At 39.0% G+C, this 9,727-nt stretch overlaps 1 pseudogene; it reads right to left on the minus strand.

Annotated features, from left to right (window-relative positions):
* Nucleotides 1-9,007: 9,007 nt before the first annotated feature.
* LOC134939131 (5S ribosomal RNA) lies at nt 9,008-9,126 on the minus strand (annotated as a pseudogene).
* Nucleotides 9,127-9,727: the final 601 nt, after the last annotated feature.

Genomic DNA, 9,727 nt, shown 5'->3' on the forward strand with positions numbered 1-9,727 from the left:
GGGGACAGACAAGCTGCCCCAGCGCTGTCCCCAGCCAGGGACAGCACCACTGATGTGCACACAGGGCACATCTCTACACCTGAGAGGAGGAGAGGGGGAGAGCCTGGGCAGATGGGGGAGATCCGCGTGCAGACGGGGGACAGCAGCGATACAGCACAGCTCTGCAGGAGGATGTGGCACAGCCGCCGCTCACAGCAGTGTCCACCCGGCTCCAGCAAGTGAGGTCTCACTTGCTGGAGCCGGGTGACGCTGCCGTGAGGTCTGTGGCTGTGCCACATCCTCCTGCAGCACTGTTATCCCCCGTCCGCCCACAGCTGTACCCCGTCTCCCCGCGGCTCTCCCCCATCTCCAGTCCCACTTCTCAATTCGACTTTTTTAAAGTCGAATTGAGATGCGCATTGAATAGCCGTTGTCGGATCCATTCCGACAAATGCATGTCGGAATGGATCCGACCTCAATTGCATATACCCCATAGTCTATACAAAAGTTATAATATGTATTAACTGACAAAACATAATTTAAAGTTTAAAGATTCACAACTCCATTTTTATTTACAGGGCTATGTTATCCATATGGTCTGGCTTTAGTGTAACAATGTCAAACATGAACTAAAACCTTAAAATTAGGCTACACATGTAAATTGCCATGGGAGAATATATTTTAGCTAGTACCATTTACCTTTCAAACAAAGGGCTTCATACTATTTACAAGAGTTCCTGCTATTAGTCATTGTTAATACATATGCCTCTAAGGCAAATAAAGTCTACTTAAGTAATTTCCTAGTAATTTTAGAACTTTGTTATGTGTTATACTTACATGTTGACTATACCAAGGTGCGTGTACATGTCCCCATCTTGGTAGTAATTATTCTTGACTCTATGTGATCTTAGACTCAGAACCGTGGAAAGCAAATTATAGTATAATTTGAGTGCACTGATTGCAACAAACACAACCATATGAACAGTTTGTGGGATATAGCCTAAGGCCTGAAATATTTAACTTTTAAAGAATTCAGCCAAATAACTAATGTGTCTTTGACTTTTATAAATAAACCTATCCTCGAGCAACCCATATCAGGCATATTTCCATTGTAAAGGCATGCACTGCACATGAGTAACCAGGAAACTGCAAATAATTGAACAATAACATTTTAAATTCACATATTACCAGATCTTTTAGTTTAAAATGTAACTTCAATTTATACTTTGATTGTACACAGAAGTAAATTTCTTTTGTATTCATCATCAGCATGAATAATTTTATTTAAAAAAAATTGTAAACATCTACATTTCTTAAGCAAATCTAGTATTATATTATAACCAACAGTGTAATTTATTGTTTTTTTATATATTTCCAAAACATTACTGTATTTAGCATTTTATTTAAAAATAGCAAATGTACTACTTCTATAAATGAAAAGAAATTTGCTTTGAAACTATTCAAAAGAGATAAAACTTCAGTTTTATTCATATCAAGTACAGTCTGAAGTGAAACCCAAATATATTTGGAAATAGCCTTCCTATGTTATATTCATTCATTGTAGTTTTCATTTTGTATTTTGCAATAGTGACATTTGCTTATATTTAACAATTTCTAATATAGAACACAACCCAAATTAACATATTTGTGTGAAACTCCAATTACTGTTTAGCTAATTAATAGGGATAGTTGATTAAAGTAAATAGTCAATGCTTGACATGTAAATAATAATTAAATTATCTTGAACAGTTTAATTGAGGTAGAATTAAGGGACTGTGAGGCTCACGCCTTACGGATGGCTATTTCAGCACAGCTGTGAGCAATATGTTCCAGTGACTGAGCTGAACTCCCTGGGGCAATCAAATAGTTTAGGCTATCATAATCTATTCTGCATGTTTAAGGCAGTAAAGTAAAAATATAAAGGTCCTAATAAAAAGTACTCAAAATGTAAAATAATAGTAATAATAATACTAATAATTAATATGAAATATAGAACCAGGGGCATAACTAGAACTTTGTGGACCCCAAAGCAAAATCTTGAGAGCCCCCCCACACACCGTTGTCATTAAAATGCCCCTTAGGAGTGCAGGAGAGAGAGAGAGTGAGGGTAGTGAGAGACAAAAAGGGTGTCAGGTGGAGAGAGAGAGAGAGAGAGAGAGAGTATGAAGAGAGAGAGAAAGATAGGGGTTGGTTTGTGTGACCGGTGGTCTGGAGACTGCCGGTCACCATACCGACTCCGGGATCCTGGCTGTTAGATGGCCAGCAGGCTCGGGTTCTATACCTACTCTATGGGCGTCATGGACACCCACAAGTGGGAATAGTTCCTATTGGTCGGCATGCCGACTGGTGGGATATTCAGGGTTCGTTTCTGAAAATAGTTATAAGAATAAAAATTATACAAAAAATGGCACCAGTTCTGTATACAGCTTCATACCATCAGATAAAAAAGCTCTGGATAGTCTTAACTAGTGGACCTCAATGTCAAGGCACATTAATATAGTTCCCATCTATATATATATATATATATATATATATATATATATATATATATAAATGTGAGGCCCTCACTCACTCACTGACTCGTTACTAATTTTCATACTTCCCGATATTTCAGGAAACTGAAATTTAATATACAGTATGTATTCTTCAGGTGGGAGATATCAAAACTACGTAATTAGAATTTTAATAAACCTCCCCTAACAGGATGATAAGGGGGTTGACATAATGATTTCAATAACGATGCGTAACGATAACAATAATGATTGTGGAAACAATAGCACCCAATTGGACAATCGGATGAAAATTTGGATTGCACCTCCAGTGTGTAGAATTTCATAAACTACAAAAATGGTCCTGTCACTTTTTACCGTATCTCTCACTGACTGACTGACTCATCACTAATTCTCATACTTCCCGATATGTTAGGAAGTTGAAATTTAACATAGGTATTCTTCAGGTGGGAAACAGGAAAACTATGTAAATATAATTTTAATAAACTTACTCCAAGGGAATGAACAGGGGGTTGACATAATTACATCATTACTGATGTGTGGCTTGCGTTGAGGATACGATAACGCCCAAACGGACAATAGGATCAAAATTTGGATTGCACCTCCAGTGGTTAGAATTAAATAAACTACCAAAATTGTCCTGTCACTTTTTACCGTATCTGCTACGGGTGCTCCTCAGGTAACGCCAAGAACCATGGTTTAATATTTACTTACATTAAGACGTCTCAAATTTACATCTATATATTTATCAAATTTTGAAAACATTTATATTTACAAACGTGAAAATCAGAAACTCCCATACGAAGAACAGGTAGAACAGCTAGTATCTAATATTCATTCATTCATTCATTCATTCATTCATTCATTCATTCATTCATTCATTCATTCACCTGTCTCAACTGGTTATCAGTGCCCTGAATCTAAATTGCCAATTTAGATTCAAACTTCTAACTTTCCTGTTGGTGGCCTTCCCTTCAGCCACATCCCTAGATTGGGAAACAAACATGGTGTTTGTAGGAAACTTGAATTCCAACCACTTCTCCTTCTAACACATCTATTCTTTTCCACTCAAAGTTCATTGTGTTTTAATTAACTCTTCTAAACTACTGTCCCATTGACCCTTGCTCTCAAGTGTGGCATCATTTTTCTGATTGCCTTTCCTCCACTAATATCCTATCAACGTCATGGGTGATTTTAATATTGCCATTGAAACAGACAAATATGACATAGTGTTATCACTCTCACTGCACATAATAGTTCACAACACCTACTCATCTTGTCTTGATGATCATAAGTTCAGTCTAGTCTTTACTCACCTCTGTTCTATATCCAACTTCTGAAACTCTGATTTCTCACTGTCTGACCACAGCCTAACCCCAACAGTCTCCTTTCTTTCTGTACAGCAGTCTACACACATATACATGTATTTTTAAATTATACATCTCCAACATCTCTGAAAGTCTTCAACCTCTTCTTTCCATCCCTTTCTTGATAAAACAATCACCTCTCTTGTGGATACCGTAGCCTCTATTACTGAAGTCCATCCATGTCACACAGACTGCTGAACCAAGAGCACTAAACACAGGGAAGAAAAGGCAACACAATACACTTGAGTGATGATGTTGTGGGCAAACCAGTTCTAAAATGGATTTCACACATTATAAAAATGCCTTACAAGGATTTACAAATGATCTCTTTTTCCGAAAAAACATGTCTTCTCTCACATGTTCACCCAATCCCACAATACCACACAGCTTTTAAACACTTTCAACTCTGTCTCTGTCCACCTCATGCATTATGCCTATAGCTTTTTAAGTTTTTAAAGGGAATCTTTAGAAGATTAAACATAGCTTTTACATAGAATCCCCTTTGTATGCTCATTCTTTCTTTCTTCCTCACATCATTAACACCTCATCAAAACAGTCTCCTCTCCCCTTTTCATATCCCATCTTACTACCTGTTGTGTTGATCACATAGATTCTCCTCTTTTCTCAACAATGATCCCAAGTCTATTCAATGTATGTCTTTCAATCTGAGCAACTGTCTGCTTTCCACTCATATTCCTCCACGGCAACAGATGTTACTAAAGTTGTCAATGACATACTTACTTCTAAATCCAAAGGACTTTACATCACTAACCAATATTTTCTGCTTCTGAAAACTCTCTTTTTAAAAAGTTGAATGCCTTGCATGAACTTGGATCTCTGCTTATGGGCCTAATTCAGACCTGATCACAACAGCAAAAATGTTTCTCTAATAGGCAAAACCATGTGCAGTGCAGGTGGGGCAGATATAACATGTGCAGAGTGAGTACAATTTAGGTGGCCAAACTGAAATCTAAATTGCAGTGTAAAAATAAAGCAGCTAACTTTTACCCTGCACAGAAACAATATAACCCAGCCAAATCTAACTCTCTCTGCACATGTTATAGCTGCACATCTGCAGTGCACATGATTTTGCCCATTAGAGAAAGATTTTGCTTTTGTGATCAGGTCTGAATTAAGGGCCTAATTCAGTAAGGATAGCAGATTCTGCTAATTAGCAGAATTTGCTATCCTTTGGATCATATGCTGGGGACCGCCCATCGCAGGGCAAGGCCACCCAGCCTGCTGCCAGCCGCCTCACCCCCTTCAACAAGCAGAAATTGTGATCGCATCGCAATTTCTGCTTGTTAGCAGAATTAGAGGAAGCCTCCTGCTGGCACAGCCTAGCTGCACTGGCAGGAGACTCGCCGCCATCTTCCAGATCGCAGCGGCTGCATGTGATGTCACATAGCTGCCGCGATCATGCCCCCGACACGTCCTGTTCATGCTGTCCCGCCTCCCGTTCATCTGGCTCCGCCCCCACAACGTTCCGTCTCCTCCCTGCAAATGGAGCGTTGCCCGCCCCTCACCCTGTGACCTCCTTTGCTTGATTGACAGGCAGAGGCAATCACATTTTCTGCGCCAGAAGAAAATGAGGGCACATGTGCAGTACGGTCACTGTGCATGCACCGGAATCCTTTTCTCAATAATTTCCGGTTGGATCGCACACTGCAATCCAACCTGAATTAGGCCCTAGACCCGATATCTGTAACAGACCCTTAATACCTCACATTGCAGTTTATTACCTCCTTTTGGTCTTCTCTGTCAGTTTAGTACAATACTCTTTCCTTGTACTCCTTCGCTGCTCTGTCATTAGATATGATCTTGGTCAGCTTGGTCAGCTTAGTCACTCTTTTCAGTCTCACTTTCATCTAAATACTGATAACACTCCAAATTTATATATTTACCCAAGGTACTTTATCTTTTGCAAACACTTCCTATTGCAATTCCAAACTCGTGGTTTACTGAATTCGATCGCAGGTCGTAGACCCCGTTTCAAACATGATATTCTATATAAAAGGAAACACCAGGGGGGTATGCAACTACCCAATTTTCTTATATATCATTAGGCAGTGCTCTGTACAAGGAGAATGAAGGGGAGCCGACTGTCCGGTAGAAAACAATGGGTCAACATTGATGCAGCCTTGCTTCCCATGCTCAACCCTGAGTTACTCTGGCTTTTGATGCTCCCTTCAGTTGCTCATCCTCTCTTAGGTCCTACTATTTCTTGTTGGAGACGACTGCGCAAACAACCATTATTATCTTCTATAAAGAAATATGAAAATATTTTCAAATTAAACATTTTCTGACGAGTTTACACAATACTAAAGCCTACAACTGGGGAAACACCCGGGTTGAGAACATATGTACATCCTCATCTTACCCACCTCATCCTCTATCTGGTATGTATAAAATTATCATTGACCATCTTTTTTTCACTAAGATTAAATTTATGTCTGCATGGGAAACTGATCTACAGGGATTAGTTTGAGAGGATGACTGGCCAGAAATCCTTAAAAACACTTTTTCTTCTGCTCAGATATGTTAGTCATGGAAAAACACTATAAGGTACTCTCAAGATTGTATACATGCCCAAATATTCTAGCCCAAATATTCTAGCCAGAATGTTTCCAGAAGTTTCTAACTCATGGTGGAGATGCCAAAGGGTTGTGGTAACATCTTTACATATTTGGTAAGAATGTCACTTCCTTAGGCCTTTTTGGAACAAGGTAATAGAGACAATTATCCTTATCCTCCAGCAGGACCTACCCTCATGTTCTAGCTTTTGGCTACTAAATCTTCTATGTGGACCCCAGGTAAAATGTAAGGAAACATTACTCAGACATATACTTAGTTCATCTAAGGCGGTTATCCCAGTGCATTGGTGATCAGTCTCAGTACCCACTATGATTAAGTGGTGTATGCGCCTTGATCAGTATATGTCCGTGGATGATCTCATTTTATCCATGTCAAAAGGTCACCAAAACAGTGACATGGTATCTATGGCTCACCTACAAAAAATCAGACCATAATACGTCTTTAAGATAATGCCTGTGTGATCCACACTACCCTCAATAAGTGATGTGTCTCTACTGTAAAACCATCTAATCTGACAACTGTCTCATAAGGCTGTTTAACCATAACTCAATCCCTCGATCTCTTGACTATGAGACCTTTCCCTCCACCCTCCTCCCTTCCTGTCTTCTCTCTTATTTCTTTTCCTCTCTTTGTTCTCCCTTTCTGGTGTTCTTTCTACTTTTTGTTGGATGAACCTCTTTAGCAAAATACGCAATTTCATAGAGCGCTTTGTATAGATCTTTATTTATATTATAAAATTACATGTTCGACGTGTGCCATTGGTATACCGTAACTGACTTGGGGCCTAATTCAGAGTTGATCGCAGCAGCAAATTTGTTAGCAGTTGGGCAAAACCATGTGCACTGCAGGAGGGGGCAGATATAACATGTGCAGAGAGAGTTAGATTTGGGTGGGGTGTGTTCAAACTGAAATCTAAATTGCAGTCTAAAAATAAAGCAGTCAGTATTTACCCTGCACAGAAACAAAATAACCCACCCAAATCTAACTCTCTCTGCAAAAGTTATATCTGCCACATCTGCACTGCACATGGTTTTGGCCTACTGCTAACATATTTGCTGCTGTGATTAACTTTGAATTACCCCCTTGGAGACATGTGTTATGTTAAACTAAATTCTAATTGACATTACTTGTTACATTTACTTTTGGCTGTGAACCAATAAAGATAATTTGCATTAAAAAAAACCCAATTCAAACAACCTCTGAGCTTTTACTATAGATAACTTTTTTTGTTGACACAAAAAAGAATTGCTTAACACCAAATATAACAAAGTAGTATGCGTTTTACACATTTAAAAAATAAAAAATAAAGGCATTACAATACTATTACACAGTTAACAGAACAACAAACAATTTATAGTGGATGTTAAGCTACATTGAACCCTAGTCCAGGTACACCACTTCATATGCGGAGCCTGTCCTTGTATGCCATGCTGCTGTTTCCTCTTTGGCCATTTTGGCCTTGACCTGCTTCTTTATGTCTGAAAACCTCTTCTTGCAGGTCTCCACACTGCGCTTGATAGGCCCCTCTCCATTGACAGCACCAACAGATTAATCCCATGTTTTGTTCTTCCTGTGTGCGGGAAAGTGGGCAGCCTGACGACCAAATATCATTGTGTGGCGCCACATGTCCTCTGTCACCAAGGCCATGTTTTCATCAAAGGAAAACTTCACATTTCTGCCAGCATTAGTTTTCCATCTCTGGCTGGGCTGCTCCTCACTATCTCCACTGTCTGTGTCATGGTGATCCAGACATGCTACCTCCTCCACCTCACTCTCCAACTGCCCTTCCTCAGCCCTAGACATCCTCCTCTACCTCCCACTACACAAACACCAAACAGAAATAAAAAAATACACAAATTTCCACTACACTAACAACACACACACACACACACACACACACACACACACACACACACACACACACACACGCGCGCGCGAGCGCAGTCAAGCATGCACACACAACACAAAAACACTAAAAGGACTTAAATCACAAAGGACAAAAAACTCAATACAGCACAGAAATCAGCAATGAGAGAGAAAGAAGGCTCTTGTGTGGGCGCACTCTTGTACAAGGAAGAAAATTCCTATATGGTATATTGAAGAATATTTAAAACATAACTTTTACTAATATTGTTTAAAACATAATTACCCATCTAAATGATCCATAAAAAAAAATAAAGATTTTAAAAATGTTAAAATGTTCTGGTCTCTTTCTCCAATGAGTAATTGGAAAGGTTGTAGACACTAGATTTGTCATACCCACATTTCCCCTGACCAGTACAGGATTGCTGTATTGATGGGATCGAGGAGTGGTCAAAAATTGTTATGGATACGTACAATTAGGACAACTTAAATTAAGTATATTATAATGTTCAATGGTCACCAATATTTAGACACCTGAATTGTTGACAGATACCACATTTATAGATAAAAAATTAGGTGTTGGTCTGCAATTAACACGGAATAGATAATTAGATGGATAAGGAAGTGCTGGATAGAATTAGTGGTGATACTGCTGTTGGTGTCCCTTCTCACATAGAGAGGAAAGTAATTCCTACTCTACAACACCAGGTATTCGCAGGCAGTCTCCTCTCCTGGTACTAACCCGGCCCAACGCTGTTTGGCTTCCAAGATCGGACGAGATCGGGCATTGGCAGCGCTGTATGATAGTAGAGGATTATGCGATCTGTACACCAATGAGAGTGCACCTATATAAGAAATAGTAAAGTAGGAAGTAATTAGAAAAAAGGAAAGAAGAATGAATAAGTGAAGTGGGTGAAAATATGTGGATCTGCTTTCCACGTTAGGCACGGTTCAACAGTTCTCACATCCATGGTACTGTGCTCGGTGGATCGTGGATGAGAGTCCACGAAAATTATTTGTTGGAAGGGGAGAGAATAAATTAATGTATTAACAATCCAGGACACAAACAGATATTGCATCCACATAAAGTGAATTTTGGACAATGTAACAGTCACTGTGAATGATATTATACTCCTGACAGGAAATGTTGTTATTGACGGTGATATAAATCTTTGTAAATATATTCTCACAGAAAAAATATGCGTGTATATATATTTTCTATATATTAGGCCGCCTGAGCCAACATAATAATGAAATGTCAGAAAGTCAAGAATTAGCACAGATTATTACTGTAGATAGACCAGTGTGATAGAACAATTACTTCAATTGATATTAGAACAGCCTATCTGCGAGTTCTAATAATCTTGACACAAAAGTATCTAACAGGTGCTAAGAATCATATAAATTATGGAA

This window comes from Pseudophryne corroboree, chromosome 6, assembly GCF_028390025.1.
Source record: "Pseudophryne corroboree isolate aPseCor3 chromosome 6, aPseCor3.hap2, whole genome shotgun sequence".
NCBI lineage: Eukaryota > Metazoa > Chordata > Amphibia > Anura > Myobatrachidae > Pseudophryne > Pseudophryne corroboree.